The sequence below is a fragment of the Alligator mississippiensis genome, chromosome 9 (assembly GCF_030867095.1).
Source record: "Alligator mississippiensis isolate rAllMis1 chromosome 9, rAllMis1, whole genome shotgun sequence".
In the NCBI taxonomy this organism is placed as follows: Eukaryota; Metazoa; Chordata; order Crocodylia; family Alligatoridae; genus Alligator; species Alligator mississippiensis.
In genome coordinates, this window is record NC_081832.1 from 19,503,811 (window position 1) to 19,520,563 (window position 16,753).

The 16,753-nt window shown below is 47.1% G+C and overlaps 1 long non-coding RNA gene across 3 annotated transcripts in view; it reads right to left on the reverse strand.

Moving 5' to 3' along the window:
• Positions 1 to 13,299, reverse strand: part of LOC132252426 (uncharacterized) — a 269,114-nt gene extending 255,815 nt beyond the window's left edge. For all 3 annotated transcript variants that reach the window (XR_009464333.1, XR_009464334.1, XR_009464332.1), the window contains exon 1: positions 13,012 to 13,299. This is a non-coding gene — a long non-coding RNA (uncharacterized LOC132252426). The remainder of the gene's footprint in view (positions 1 to 13,011) is intronic.
• Positions 13,300 to 16,753: the final 3,454 nt, after the last annotated feature.

Below are 16,753 nucleotides of genomic sequence, written 5' to 3' on the forward strand. Positions count from 1 at the left end.
CCTGATGACATTCAACACAGAAAAATGCAAGGTGCTCCACTTTGGGAGAAAGATCCCACTTCATACTTATAGGCTCAGCAGTGCTACACTCAGTAGTACAGGGGTGGGCAAAATACAGCCTGCAGGCCACATCCAGCCTGCCAGGCCATTCTATTCAGCCTGAGGATGACCTAAAAAGTTTAGAAGATTAATATGCATCTGCTCCTGGCTGCTTATCAAAGATGACAGGAGCCAGGGGCAGTAGGACCTAGGGGAAGCCAGCAAGACTCACCAGCAAGGCCAGCAAGACCCCGCCGTAGCCCACTCCCAACCCTGCTCCCCCACACCCAGAAGTCTCTGACTGTGGCAGCTGTCCCTGCTTCTCTGCACGTGGCCGGCTGCTCCAGCACCATGTGCCCCCTGGCTGCATCACCAGGCTGTAGAGCCACACCAGTACCCCAGGGCCAGGAACGTGTGTGCATGTGTGAACTAAGGGAAGCACAGAGAGTGTGTGTGTGTGGTAAGAGAAGCAGAGAGAGAGAGAGGAAGTAAGGAAAGCACAGAAACTCTGTGTGTGTGTGTGTGGGGGGGGTGAGGAAAGCACAGTGTGTGTGTGTGTGTGTGTGTGTGTGTGTGTGTGTGTGCGCGCGCGCAATGAGGGAGGGAGGGAGGGAGCGAGCGTGCGTATGTGTTCATAGGGCGAGTCCCACAAGCACACCCCACCATACACATGCACCCACACCCCTCTCACACTCCCATACATGCAGACTCCCACACCCCCTCATACACTCCAGCCACCCTCCCCCCACACACAACCCCCCAAAAACCCCATACCCACCCATAGGTCACATATCCACACACAGCTGTCAGGTAGTCACCAGGTACAGGTGCATGCCCTTACGTCCAGTTGACATTCACTGGCCTTCTCCAGGGGCACCACGACCCTCAGTCAGTCTAGGTGGGGCTCTTAGTCTCACTCTTTCTTCCCGCCTGCCACGACTGCGGTGTTCTCTTTTTCATTGTTAACGAAAGGGAGGTGTGGTGACTACCCCGCCTCCACCTGACTGACCGTTGGTTCACACCCCCATCTCTGTGTCAATGAAATAAATGGAGGGAACGACAAAAGGACCATGTAGAAAGGTTTTCTTCTTTTTCCCCTTTTTCTTTATTATAGGGCAAGTTAAATTTTCTCTCCAGGGGTCGAGTCCTGGATGACCCCTTAACTTGGCTTGTCACCTTGCCACCACTGACCACCATTCCTTTTCCTCTTCTCCTTGCTTCCTTCTTTCTCCCTCTTAGTGCAGGCTCCTCCAAGCTCTGATCTGGCTCTTACCCTGCTCCCGGGGGGTGGGGTCAGTCTCGGCTCATTCATCCCTGGCATCCATCCTGCCGGCTGTCTTCTCTCTTCACCTCCCCGACGCCTCCTTCAGTTCATGCTCGGTCCCGAAAATTGCCCCAGTCATGGATTCCCGCCAATCCGCCTCACCTGACAAGATGCTAAAACTGATCTGGGGTGAACCAGGAGCTCCTGCAGCAGCATGGAGGTTCTATTCCGGCCAGTCCCATGCCCGTGGCTGAAGGAACACCCCAGGTGCGTGTCCTCCAATCCTTCACAACACCCACCACCACACCCTCGCCCACATACCCACAGCCCCCACAAATCTATACCCACCCCGAAGCCCCCCACCCACCTAGAGTATACAAAAGTAAGACTTCATTTTAGCTATTGTGCAATCATCTCTATGTGCACTACACAAACACAAGTAAATCAGGACAAAAAATATTTTTTTAATCAAATTAATTAATGTCGTAGATGTTCGCTTTTTAGAATATAATTTGGTATTTTTCTGGCTCTGAGATGGCAAAACCCCTTGCTGAAAGAAATATTTCTGGGGGTAAAGGTCAGGCATTAGGGGGCAGGACTTCCAGTCCCAAGATGGCTGAGGGGAGGGTCTACCCATGCAGCCCTCAACAACTTGCCAAAACTCGGTAAGCGACCTTCCGCACAAAATAATTGCCCACCCCTGCACTAGTACCACAACCGAAAGAGCCTTGAGGGTGATACTGACCACAAAATGAACATGAACCACCAATGTGATGCCGCAGCTGGCAAAGCAAATAAAACTCTGGCTTGCATCTACTGATGCATCTCAAGCAAGACCCAAGATGTCATTCTTCCATTTTTTTCAGCCTAGGTGAGGCTGCAGCTGGAGTATTGCATCCAATTCTGGGCTCCGCACTTTCGAAAGGATGTGGAAAAGCTTGAGAGAATACCGGGGAGAGCCATGTGCATGATTAGAGGTAAAGAGAGCAGGCCTTATGAGGAGAGGCTGAGGCATGGGACTCTTCAGCCTGAAAATGTGAAGGCTTAGGGGTGATTTGGTGGCAGCTTATAAGTACATAAGGGGTGTGCATCAGGAACTGGGAGAACATCTATTCACCAGGGAACCCCAAGGGAAGACAAGTTCTAACAGTCAGAAACTGCTGGAAGACTGCTTCAAACTGGACATAAGGAGAAACTTCTTTACTGCCCGAGTCTGGAATAGACTCCTCCCAGAAGTAGTGCAAGCACCTACTTCAGATACCTTCAAGAAATGCCTGGATGCTTATCTTGCTGGGGTCATCTGACCCCAGCTGACTTCCTGCCCCTTGAGCAGGGGGCTGGACCCAATGATCTTGTGAGGTTCTTTCCAGCCCTAATGTCTATGAAATCTATTAAATCATTCGTATTTTTTCAAAACAATGTTGTCAGAAAATTACAGGGCTAAGGGACATTCTTACCAATTGCAAGTTTTTGTCTACATTTCCTATTTAATTTCAGGTAAAAAAAAAATTAACAGCAAAAAATGTTAAATTAATATTCATGAAGTACTCTTCCTGTTTTGGAATAACTATAAGCCTGATCTAAATTTGACTTTCAGAATTTAAAAATGGGGTTTTCTTAATCTCAAAGTGCACCCACTTGCTGTTTTTGACTAAATTTACACAGAAGGATACCAAGGAATGTGAAGGATCACAATGCTAAATGGGAAAGTGAATGATGGCAAAGCTAAATGTTTTGCCAAATTGGTTTGGGCAAATGTTGGTCCTAATGAAAACAGGAGTTTTGTCATAGACTCCATTAAAATCAGGGTTTTACCCACCCTCTGACAGTGACAGGGTCAAGGGGGTAGGGATGGAGAGGGGGGTTCAAGACATGCATAATGATCCTAGTTATGTGCAAAACTGTAAAATACCAATCTGAATATTTTAGGGGCTGTGGAGAGGTCACATTCAGTTACCTAATACTGCTGCGGAAGAAGCACAGTTTTGTGAATGAAATATTTCATTCTTTAGATGAATTCAGTTTCATCATCAAGCTCAGCAGGTCTAAACTCTACAAGTGACAGTGATAACACAATGTCCTTACACACCTCCTGAGATGCTGACTGACTGCCTTCAGACAGAAAATTCATGTTTAGTCAGAAGTGACCTGCTGAAGCCAAATCCTTTACAACCTCTGCTGAAGTGCCTTGCTGCCCACTGGGCTTCTGCTCTCTTCATAGCTCTCCAAATTGCTCACCTGTACTTCTCTGAAAAAATGACTATTTTTTTAAATTATGGCACCACTCCTCATGGTACACTGCGAAGTAACTCAATGGCACAAAGAACCAGGGCTCATATTTCCACATGGTGCCAGTGTTTCAGTGCCAAAGTGCCTCTTGGCGCCGGACTATCATTTGCACTGTAATTAAATTGAATTCACTCCTTGGCTTGATTTTATCCCTGAACAATACCACCGTTTGAGTAATACATTCTCAGGGCACTAATACATCACCCGAGAGAACTCTGTCCATGATATATGGGCGTAATACATCAGAGTGCACTCCCGCTATAAGGATGTATGGGCACTATACATCATCAAGGTGAGACTGAGTGGTGATGTATTACTCAGAAGATGGTACCATTCAGGAATAGACTAGACCAGGATCAGGAGGATAAAGGCTGGCATCACTGTAAACTGATTTCCTGATGCAGTTATGCTGGCACTGAATCAACTTCACTGAACCAGTATCTAACTTTAGCCTCTTATTTATTTGGAAGTGTCATATCATTGAAAGAGCCTCCTGAGATACATCATTCCCACAGAGGTCCCAAGGGACAGCTGGTACACAATTAGCAGGAGTATATTCTCAGTTTGATGTGTGGGGCTTTAGCCCATTAACACTAATAGCAGCTGCACAGCTACCACTCCGTATATCAAGCAGAGGACACACATACACATACCCCTTACACATGACAAACACACTCTACCCAGCCCATAGGCACTGCCAAAAGATTTAGTGTAAAACATTTCCAATGCTCAGAAAGTCACTAAAGCAAATAGGTTTTCAAACACCCTTAAACCTGTTCACTTCTAGTCTTTGATTTTACTAAGGGTGAAAGGAGGAGGCAGGGAACAAATTCATCCCTGATAAATCATTACAGCAAAGATAAACTTGGATCAGTACTGTTGATGATGGTTAAAAAAGGATAAATAAATCCCTATGCCATTCCTGCAGGGAAGCCAACCCATTCCTGTGACCATCCTACCAAAAGATGCCTGTATCTCCACTGTAAATACAATTTGACCCTGGAGTAGCTGCAGTGAATTCAGTGCATGTACACTGGGGTAAAGCTAGTATAACACATCAAGAATCAGGTCAGATTTTTTTTAGCCAATCAATGCAACCATCTAAAAAAGAAAGTCACTAAAGGAGCATTTGGAAAGGAGCCCAGGATTCTATTTATTTATGTTCAAACAGTTAACACAGCAAAAGGCTCATGAAGACCAATGAAGTCCTAAGACCACCTGTCTCAAGGAAAGCTCAAGTGACCCCAGGTTTCACTGGAGAACAGTGCCTCTCCCACAGCTCTCTAGCACATGGGGAGCAGCCTGCCCGTCTCAAGTTACGATGCATCAGAGCCTAGCACACAGATCTTCTCTTTCTCTGCCACCTTCACATTCTCTGTCTCTGAGAGTTATTGAGGGGCCTCCGTTGTACAGAAAACAGTCTTGGAAACAGAAATCTACAATACATGGTTCATACAGTCTCTACTTGTCCCGGTAGCTGAGAGTAGCCAAGAACAACATTGAACAGGAGTAGAAGCAGAATCTTCTTTTCATCTCACTTGACATTACACCTCTGGCTGTATTGATATCGACATAACAGAATCAGATCCACTGTGCATACAGTCGCCACATTTTCTAGCCCTCCCAGTACACACACACGGAAGTAATCACTGTGCAAACAGTACGTTCAAATAAGTGGCTTGGCACTGCTGGTGCCGCTGTATACTCTGAAGGGATGTGACTGATGGCATGTGACCAACTCTTAGTTCCTGGGGTGCAGCCTGCATCTTTATTACAGTGGCAGTAATTGCTGTTTCAAGAATACTCCCTCGCCTCCTTAGACATACAGAATTTGGACAGGAAAAATACCTCTAGCCACTACTATTCAAGATCATTGTCCCCACAATGCCTGCTCAGGACTCTTTGCCTTCATATTTTCTGATATTCACTGAAGACAACCTGATTTGTTCTTAATAAACAAGCCAGAAATTGTACTCTCCTTAATGCACACTACCACTACGTGCCTGGGAAAGAGCAGAACCTGACAGCCAATGGGAGCAAAAGAACAGAGAATAATAACTCACGTGAATGAAGAGAGAACAGTAATTTCCAGAAGAAGCATTATCCTTAATACAGGTAGAGAATGGCCAGAACTCAGTGAAGGAAGAAAATGATGCTAAAGAAACCAGAGCTATGCACTGAAGCTGGGAAAGTCTGGTCATGACAAATGGAGAATGGCAGCGCTAAAGGCATGTTCATGCCATACTGGGCTGATACCAGCCAATACATATATCTAGAACTTCTCAAAAGCATATCCCATTTAAAAGCAACCAGTACAAGTTATAACTTACACTTTTAAGTTATACTCACACAAGTGCAGCCCAAATTATTGTTGCATTTGGGATACATACCCAATCAGAAGGAAGTCCAGAGACTGTACATCCCTGCACTCTGGATATTCATTTACTTCTGCATAATGAGTACAAAGTAGGTGTGAACCACTAGTACAGAAATAAGTGGAGAAGGATCTGGCTGTCACCGACACAGGTGCAATGCAGCAAAGCATCTGGCTCTAGGGTTCCAGCACGAGGAATAGTTTCCCGTCTTTCCTCCATCAACAATTTCTCCTCATGACTTAGAGAAACTCTGCAAGGCCCTACATTGTTTTGCCTAACTCCATAGTTTAAAAGAAGCATCCTAGCTATATTAATAGTAACCTTTTCCTGAAATCATGAACAAAGGGCAGTTTTCGGTTTCAAAGGAACAAAATGCTTGGGATCCTTACAGAGGTGTGTACAACAGGACCCCTGCTGCAAATGCGCCACTTGCCAGCACTCTCAGAAGTTGAAGGAACAACTTGAAATTCATAAATTTGACCAGCTAGCTGGTGGAGCCAGGGAAAAACTGGCAGCGCAGAGCAATGGAATCAGCCAACTGAATTTGGTGGCCCCATTGGCTTTTCCCTTGACAGAGATCTGTGGAGCTTTGTTGCATAAAAGGAATAGCTAGGTTTAATTCAGAAGTAGTTTAGAAAGCAGCTTTAGGAAAGATGCTAATACAGTTCAGAGTCTATCAGATTGCTTAGCTAAAAGATTTCAAGCAAAAAGAGAATAAAGGTTCAAAAGGTGAATGGATTTTAAAATGTTTCGTCTGAGAAAGTTAATATTTCTTTTTAAAAATTGCAAGGAATATTCAATTGCCTTCTGATAACTGACCAAGGCAGATGAATAAACTAACTTCAAAATGTAAAAGAGAGAGATTTTAATTTTGCTCCAAGTACCAATGTAGCCTTAACAAGTGACTGCCACACAGCCTCAAGTCCATTCACTCCAGACTAACTGCCCAAACTAGAAACATGGATGAACATTTGGGAAAGTAAAAACAAACAAAAAACTATCCTGTTTTTAGTGGAACTTAACCAGGTTTACAGTGAATCAGAAAGAAGAGGACATTTTTCCACTGAAATTGGAAGCGTCAATCTCCTCCATGCAGAACCACTAACTATTGTAAACCAGCATTTCACTCAAAGCTAATCTCCATCATGCACTGCAAATCATGCACTTGGAAAAATGCCACATGCACTGTTTGTGACACAGCTTCTCCTCCCCTCCCCCACCCCAAAGTGATCCGTTATCCGGATGCTACAGCTGCAAAACACGGCCCTCTCAGCAGCTTTCTCTAGGTACTAATAGCATAATTTTAAAATGCTTACTTTAACCAACAAAAGTGACAATCTAAGAGTTCAGCCTACTGTATATTCACATATTAAATTTATATTGTATATTAATTGACACTGGAGGATTAGCATTCTGTCCCGGAATTCACACAACGTTTTAATTGCACAGGATGTGTGGCATGGTGAAATTCCTAAATGATCGTTAATTGTTTTATTTTCCAGCTGCCATAGGAGGGAATCCTTCAAAGCTAACATTGTAGAGAATCACAAGCTCAAAATGCAATACTACCACTGGCAAAAAGTTAAGTTAAACACTTCACACCTAGAGATTCTTCGGTTTAACTACCCCTTCTTTTGGATCCAGCATTTAATATTGGTTCCTGGATGTCATGGATATGTGACTCAGTATGTCACGTGCTTTCTGTCCACCAGTCAAAAGCATCACTCCCACCTTGCACAGTCACTTCATTTACAAGCTAGTTTATGAATTATTAATGCACAATTATATTTATCAGGCCAGACACTGAGCTGCTTTAGGTCAGCCTTGCTCTACTAGCTTTAGGGAAGCTATACCAATTTATGTCAAAAGACCATCCTCCCCTTATATATGTACATTGTCTGCAATTATACATGTTTAATCCATGTCCCATCTCCCAAGGATAGAAAAACTCCAGAAGCTGGCAACTCTTCCACAGCAAATTGCTTCCCCGCCTCCCTTTCTATTCTCACTAATTCCTGATGGAAAAACATGTTTTCCTTGCAGGGATTTTTTGTTGTTGTTGTTATTTTATTTTTGTATGGGGGTTAAAAAAGGTTTGATTTTGCAGTTTAGCATGTTGAGGCCTCTCAGTACTCGCTGTCGGAGGGTGCTGATTACCCAGCTTCATTCATCAAAGTGTCACTTTTCTGACAGCCGCTAATAAATATACTGCCAAAGCCCCTCACACCTGGCAGCCATGGCACACTGCAACACGCCACTAACCTAATTTGCTAATTGCTGCTTTCCCCATTAATTTTAGTCCTGTCTTGTTTGGTGTTGACATGGAGGGAAAAGAAATAAGAGGAAAAAGCAAGTAAGGAAGAAAATATCTGCTGGATTTTTTGTTCTTCCCTTTAAACTAACATGGGAATATCAACTTCTATTAGTCCCCTATTTGCTTGTGCCTGAGAAATGTTCTGCTCTTTCTGCTAGATGGTTGAGGAAAGGGCTTTCGTTCTTACCTTAATTTAGGTACTGGCAAACTCAAAGTGTTAATAACCTGCATGTGTTATTTCTAGCAATATTAAGCATTTTGCCACGCTATTCTGCCAACCTACTGTACCTCCTTCCTGACCTGCAGTGTCCTCGGTATGCCAGCCTTCAGTACCCTACATACCGCTCAGCTAACACATTTCAGTCAAGACGTGCAGAACTGAAGCGTGAGTCTCTAGAAGAGAGGTGAGCTAAGTCGCAGACCCACCAAAACTCCAGGCAGAACTCCATGATTTCCTGTCACAGTTCTGGTACTGGACAGTCACCAGGCTGCTGTGCCTAGACCTCATGCACTGGGTCCACATGGACCTAAAGCTTCCATTTATCCGAATAGACTCCAGCACCATATTTCCTCAGTCCTGGCCACAGGCTCAGTCTCTCTCTTCACATAAATGGAACAGTGCAATCCAGCTGCCCTATGTTGCCAGGACTAGTGCTGACTGACCACACTTCTCAGCTCCAACCTTGTGGGCACTCAGGGTTTACAATTCACTCCTTTTAAGGCATATGATACTGGAAGCAAACACGCAGACTTTGTCAGAGTTCCCACCAAACCAATCACCCTGTTACGCTTAACTGGCACAAGGAATATACAGATCTAAACAAAACAGTAAGGCTAGGGACAGACACTCAAAAAGCCAGAGCCTGAATTGACTCAATCTTTGCAGGTTAGTCTGCAAAGATTGAATCAATTTGCAAGTGAACAGACATCCAATTTTCATTCCAGAAATGCAGGCGCATGCCTGCAGTGGCTCAGGCTGGAAGCTGGGAAGTGCTAGAGCAGCCCTCCCTTCCCTTCCCTTCCTCAGCAGCCACAAGGCAGGAGGGAAGCTGACCTGGGGTGTGCGGTCAGGCCCTGACAGGAGCTAAGGAAGATTGTAGAGTGATTTAAACGCCCACTCTGACCTGTAGGGACCCCAGCCAGGGTGTACCCAGAAGGGAAGAGGGGAAGCAGCCCTTGCTAGGCTTGTCCTTAAGGCCAGACACTGGCCAGGGCAGCACCTCAGGTGAAGGAGGTGAGAGGGAGGGGCCGGGGAAATGAACTCCCCTATCTCCAGGAAGGCACAGGACCCCAGCTGGGGTCTGCCCAGCTTTCCCTGCACCCCCCCCCCCACGCCTGCTTGGGCAGCGGAGGGCCAGGCCAGAGCCAGCTGGCATGGCCCTGCAGTCCGCCCAGGGCTGGGGCTGCGCAAAACCGGCCTCCAGGTGCTGCTGAGGGTGGACATAGAGGGGCCAGCCCAGGCAGGGCCGCAGGGACCAGGCCCTTCCCAGAGGGCTGCAGCTTAGGCTGCAGCCGCAGGGGCTGCACGGCCAGATTGCTCCCGACTCCCCATGCCCAGGCCAGGCCTTGGCTGTCATGGGGCTGCAGCTCTGTGACAACCAGGCCCAGCAGCATGGGAGGGGGCTGGCTGGGTAGCAGGCTGCCCAGGCCAGCTCAGAGGCACCGGTGGGCCCTGAGCCTGGCAGCCATCTACTACAGCTGCACCCAACCCTGTGCAGCACCTGGCAGCTGCAGCCGCAGCCCAAGCTATGGGCTGGTCAAGTCCTGGCAGGGAGCTGTTCTGCCTCCCTCCCCTCCATCTGCTGCTGCTGCTTCCCCTGCCACACCACTATGGGTGGGCAGGCAGGAAGCTTCAGCCCCATGGCTTCTGCTCAATGAATGGGGCTCCAGCTCCTGGACGCCTTCCATCTGCTTTGCCCACAAGGGCTGTTCATTGCACCCAAATGCAGGTGGAGCAGGTGGAAGGCAGCTGGAGCTGAAGGCAGAGCTCCACGTGCTGGGCTGAATCTACCAGGCTGAAGCTTCCACCCACCTCAAGCAGCACTGTGCGGTGCAGCAGGAGCCGGAGCCGGAGCCGCTGCTGGAGATGAGGGGAGCAGAACAGCCCTGCCAGCCCAAGCTTGATTCCCCTCACCTCCAGCAGCTCCTCCGCCCCCACTTCCACCCCTGCTGCACCACTCAGGGGGGCAGGGGGGCTTCAGCCCAGCAGCTTCTGCCCAGCACGTGGAGCTCTGGCTCCAGCTCTCAACCACCTTCCACCCACTCTGCCTGCCCAGTGTGATAAGCCACATTCTGTGCATCCCTTGCTAACTTCATCAAGCTAGGACAGGTAACAGCCTCAGTGAAAAGGCCCCGGTATGCACTACCAAGCAGAAAATCTATGTGGGAACTCTGGTTATCAGTGGGTGCATCTACACAAGATGCTTTGCTGCACATTAGACTAACCTGTAGATACAGGTCCTATAAAAATGGTGCATTAACTAATGCGTCACATCACATGTGTGGATGCTGACCTGGAGCAAATTGCTTTCAGTCAGCCTAGGCAACAGGGGGCCACAGAGGGTGGGGAGAGCTGTCCCATCTAGGTGAGCCTGCCAGCCTTGTGGAAATCGGGACCCATTCCAATCTCCACGTGGCTGGGAGAGATGTTCTGGTTGCCATGGAAAAATCGGGATCCATGCTGATCTCTATGTGGCTAGAGGGTAGCTACCTGCCCAGCTTCCCTCACCTCCCACCGCTCAGGACCAGCCTGATCTCCCCCAGCTGGGATAGAACTGTCCAGGGAGCTGGGACAGCTCCCCCACCCCCCACCTCCAGAGCTTGACACTAAGCCCCCACTCCTTGCCCCCACCCCCATACCCTCCTGTCATCCCAGGGCTGGCACCCAGAGGAGCCTGGAGCTCCCCCTGGCTGCTGCAGGGGGGCAGAGCAGAAGAGGAGCAGCGGCGGACTGAGGGGCTCCTGTGGGACTCCATTTACTCCCAATAGGGGCACACATCTAGACTTGCACAGGGATTGCTTTAATGAGACCAAATTTTCTGTGCAGAAAATTCAGGAGCATTAATTGCATGTGTAGATGCACCCAGTATATGCTTAAGTCTGTACCTCCATGTCTTTGCTGCTGTTGCTATACTTTTTGCTAGCTAAGTCAAGCAAGTTCTATAATTGCACCTTCATTTTGCTGTTTCCTACATGCAGACTTCTGAAAATGTAGGGGCTGAAGCCACTATGGCACTTTTGCAAATTTTGTCCTAGGCCTGGATCAGTCATTTTGAGCCCACGTGTAGACAGAAACAGGTCTTAACAACCCCCAGTCCTTCTTGTCCTGTGACCCTCTTTGCCAACTACCATTCTTGCCCACCACAAACAACCCTGCTACACTCACACTGGGAAGGACACACTACAGCATTCAGCTACTATTCCACTAGGTCCCAGTTTCTTAGTATACCACTACCTCATGGAGCCAAGCAACTGCTGCCATGGGTAAGGGCGTTCTACTTTCAAGGACTTAGAGGTAAAATATAATATCCTGTTCCAGGTTAAGTTAAAAAGGGCCTATTAAAAGAATAATGGTATTTCAGCTTTTAGCCAGAACCTTCACTTCATGGCCCTTTAAAGTTAAATTTACTGCCTCCATTTAGCAGTGTCCCTGTAAAAAAAACCTCTTGGTACAGAAAAAAAAGTGTCCAGCTCAACTCTGCTACAGCAGACAATGCAACTCATCCTTGGGATCTATCTGTGCAACTGTCTGCTTTTATTAAAATCTCTGTGCCTTCATGCCCCATTCAGTGCCTAACAGCACCAAGCAATAAGGCAGCATAGTCTAGAATAACCATATTGCTAAAGCACTGCACCTCTTGCAAGCTCCAGTTAGGGCTGAAAATGGATTGTGATGGGGGTAAATGCCATCATGTAGATTACCTCTCAGGAGAGAGAAGGGTATGGCTTTATCCAACTGTACTGGGTGTTTTTCCTTCTTTTGATAAATCAAGAACAAGCCCATTTCAGGAGAAAGGATATTGACCTGGTAAATGATCAATGTTCTACCCACTCGCATGACAGCTCCAATTGTTCAGAAAAGCCAATTCATGTTCTCAGTCATCCTACATATGTGCCCCTAACTATGGTCTATCTTGGGTGTAGTAATATATATCTCAACATTTCACCCTGGAGCTAAGAAGCCTTTTCTGATTAGAGTGTTGTCAAAACTGGTAAGTTCCCGCAAAAAGGTTAGGTTTAAACAAATCAGCATTTTCAACAAAAAATGGTTTTGTTGAAAAATTCCTCCTCACCCGCTCTTCACCCTCATGCTCTTTCATTACCTATCCCCTATGCTTATTCTGCCACATTGTGAATCACAATATCAAATTAGCATCATAATCACAGCAAAAGAATAAGAAATCAAAAGGCACAAGAAAGTGAGCCAGATCCTCAGCTGGTATAAACCAGAACAGCTCTATTAACTTCAATGGAGCTATGCCAATTCAAATCAGTAGAGAATCTGCCATATGCATTTTACTATGGGATCAGCAGAATGCCAAATTACAAATGGGAGAAACTTACATTAAAACAAACATCTTCAATCAGAGCAGTGGGAATGCTCAAAAACACTGGTCAAGTCAATTTTTATATCTGTGTTTTCTCTGTCCCTTGTGTTCAATTTTGAGCGCTCCCTTATAAAATTTTCCAAGCCTGAAGCAACTTTCCTCTTTCCTCCATTTAAAACTCACCTGACCTGATGGAGGCAAAGACTTTGGACAAGCTGGATTCCATTCAGCAGCAAACCAGGCCTCTTCTGAACTCCACTGCTTCTGTGGGTTGCCTACTTCAGAGACCTGGCAGCTTTTCTGAGTTAGTCAGCTCAAAACTGCAGTGAGCCTACAGGGCGGGTGAAAGAAGGAAGATCAGACCACAAACATCTGCTCTTCCTTCAAAGCATGACCCTTGACAGGCAGAATAAGTTTGCTCCACCAGGCTCTTTTCTGAAGGCCACTGGGTCCTCAGAATGAAAACACACTGAAGAGTTCAGGGCCCCTCAGCAACCTTGCAGTAAGCACCTTTTGTTCAAAGCTCAGAGCTGTTAATTAAAGACTGGTGATTAATGATTAAACTCCACGTGGTTTATAACTCAGGCTTAAAAAGTCCTAGGGATGCTGACTTTGCTGAAGGCTTCAGTGTTAAGTTCTGGAACACACATTGCTATTTATAGAGAAGTCCATCAAGAGCTGTAAAAGGAAGCATCCCTTCTACACAATTACGAGGGGAAAATACAGTATCTAAAAAGTATAAAGGTCAAGTATTCAGATTAAGTAAACAAGCTCTTGGGCAGTCATAGACACAGCCAAAACTAAGGGGAAACATTGGCAATAAAAACTGTTCATCACCAAATTCACCTCTTCCTATTAATAAATTGTCCACGAACAACTTACATGTTTATTAAATATTTTGGGTATAAGAAATTATTTACCAAATAGTTTTTGTAAAATCATTCTTGATCCATAATTTAAGGACTACTGAGTTATAATCTGAACTCTGTTAGGGTAGACGCACAACATGCAACTTACTTTTCCAGTCAAAAACTCCCTAACTGGATAAGTGCAACTCTTCAATCAGGCTTCTATATCAAATATTGGCATTTAAGGAGTTCAGAATACAAAGTCCATGACAATCCATTAGGCTAAGTACAGACATTCAAAAAGCCCGAGCCTGAACTGATTCAATCTTTGCAGGTTAGTCTAATCTGCGTAGATTGAACCGCCAAGCAAGGGAATAGATATTCACTTTTGATTCCGGAAATGCAGCCACATGCCTTCAGTGGCTCAGGCCAAAAGCCGGGGGGGGGGGCGGGGGCGCTAGAACAAGCCCTCCCTTCTCTTCTGCAGTGGCCAAGAGAGGCTGAGCTGAGGAGGGGGGTGGGCACTTGTGGCCAGGCCCTGGCAGGCCTGAGTATAATTGGGGAGGGGTTTAAACCCCAATCCTAGCCTTCAAGAACCCCAGCCAGGGGCAGCAGGGAAGCAGCACTTGCCAGGCTTTTTGGATGGTGGGGAGGGGGAAGGGAGTGTGACCAAACCCCGGCCCCAGCTGACACCAAGCAGTGAGAGCGGAGGCATGGGCAGACCCCTCCCCCTACCCTGTGGCATGGGAGGAGGAAGGGGAGAGCCCTGCTCACCGCTGTGGCTCTCTGACAGCCCAGCCCGGCCTGGGTGCAGGGAGCCAAAAGCAAACTGGGCACACAGCTCCCACGGCCCTAGCCCACACCCCACCTCTGGATGGGAAGGACCCTGCCCGGTTTACTCCCAGCTCCCCACACCCAGGCTGGACTGGACCATAATGGAGCCACAGCTGGCTGGGAAGGGTCCTGCCCCTGTGGTCCAACCCAGCCCAGCCTCTCCACACCCACCCTCAGCAGTGCCTGCAGCTGGCCCCACTCAGTCCTGGGTGAGGCAGATAGATGGCACAGCTGACCCAGGCCATGGGGCCAGGGCCCTTCCCAGCTGGCTACAACTCCATGACAACCCAGCCTGGCCTGGGCACAGGAAGCTAGGAGCTGTGCAACTGGATTGCTCCCACAGCCCCAGCCCAAGCTACAACAGGCTGGGAAGGGCTCTGCCCGCATGGCTCAGCCTGGGCCAGCCCCTCCATGGCCACCCTCAGCAGCACCCATGGGACGGCCTGGTTCAGATCTCCCAGCCTCAGCCCCAGGTGACATAGGCAGATGGCGGAGCCATGCCAGCTGGTGTCTAGCCGTGCCCCTGCCCCCACCACTGTAGTGGTGAGTGTGGGATAACCCTGACAGGGGCTTCTCGCTATAGTCAGGCAGACCCCAGCTACAGTACCCAAGTGGGGGAGGGGAGGGAAAGGGAATAAACCCCCTCCCTACTCCTTCACCTTAGGGGGCCATGCCGGGCAGGTGTCTGGCTATGCTCCAACCCCTGCTCTTGCTAAAGAGCAGAGGGGCAGGGCCAGCCCTGCTCTCTGGAGCAGACAGCACAGCACAGCTGAGCCCAGGGCTGAAAAGCATGCTGGGATGCTGGGGGACTCTGCTTAAAGCAGGAAAGAGTCTGGGACAGAAGTTCCATAAACTGGTTTGACTCAAGTCAGTTAAGTCTAATACTACATTCAACCAGGTTTATCTTAAACCAGTTTCAGCCATTTTGAAACTGGTTTATGTGCATTGAACTTATGTTCTGTTACAAGTTTAAACCAGTATCTGATCACTTAAACCAGTTTATGTGTAACTTCTGTCCCCAGTCTCAATAATTAGCCAACATTTTATTCACTGCAGTCTTCATGGACAGTGAACACAACTGAATTCCAAATGCAGCTGGAGAAAGTACATGCAACATTTAGAGCCATATTTCCCCATTTCTAATTATAGTGTTGAGTAAAACAGCTGATTCTTACGGATCTACTTTCCAGGTGCTGCACAACCAGCAACTCACAAAGTCCTAAAACTGGCATATATATGGATAAAAGGATCACCTCAGGTCAGGGGGAGCCTCTGACGGCATAGAACAGAGCTCCTATACCCCATGTCTGCATCTCTGAAACTGGTGTGCAGGTACAGCTGTGACATCCCTGAATTCTGGTAAACACCAAATACCCAACAAGTAACCCAAAGCCACAAGCAGCCAGACAATATTAGCATAATGCACACTTTGTTTGAGTTATGCTGGGAGGCTGGACCACTGACTCATTAGTCAAGGACTAAGGGAGCACATATTGCTTAAAGCCTCTCTTTAAATACTTCCCTCCAGTATGTAGTGAGGACTTCAGCTGAAGAACAAGGCCCTGCATTTTCAAAATGTTGTACCAGAATAACTCATTGGCAGAGTGACATACTTCTGGGATAACAGTCACGTGACTTCTTCCAACCAGTGGGGAGCAAGTCACCTCTGACCAAAAACACACTCACAGATGGGACTGTGGGAGCCAAATCCATAAAATTAACATGGATGCTCAACCAGATCTAGTCTCTCATTGACTGGCATATGCCATGTTGCCATATTTACATAAATGAAGAGATATTTTTGGTTTGTTTTTTTTGTTTTTTTTAGCAACCATGAGCCTTTAAGAAGGGATTTTCTGGGACAATATTCAAAGAATGTAGGAATGTAATTATTTTTAAACAATTGCAAGACAAAATATTTGCTATAACCTCAGACCTTTGGTCATTGCCTAACCCCATAAATTGGAGCCCAGCCAAATTCAACTATGCCACTGCCTCTGATCATATTATATTGCTACAGTGGTGCTATTTTTGCTGTGGCTGGTTTCTGGCCTCTCACTGACTGGAATATGGTGTAACTTTATAATGAACACAGGCTTCAGATTATTGAGCAGTTGCTCATTTTAGCGGGTATAGTTTTGGCCCTGCAGACCAGATAAATGGTATGGGGCAAGTCCACAGGCCAGATTGGGTCCCTCACAGCTCTTGAGCACCAGGGTTGCACTCCAGATGGGTGGGGGTGG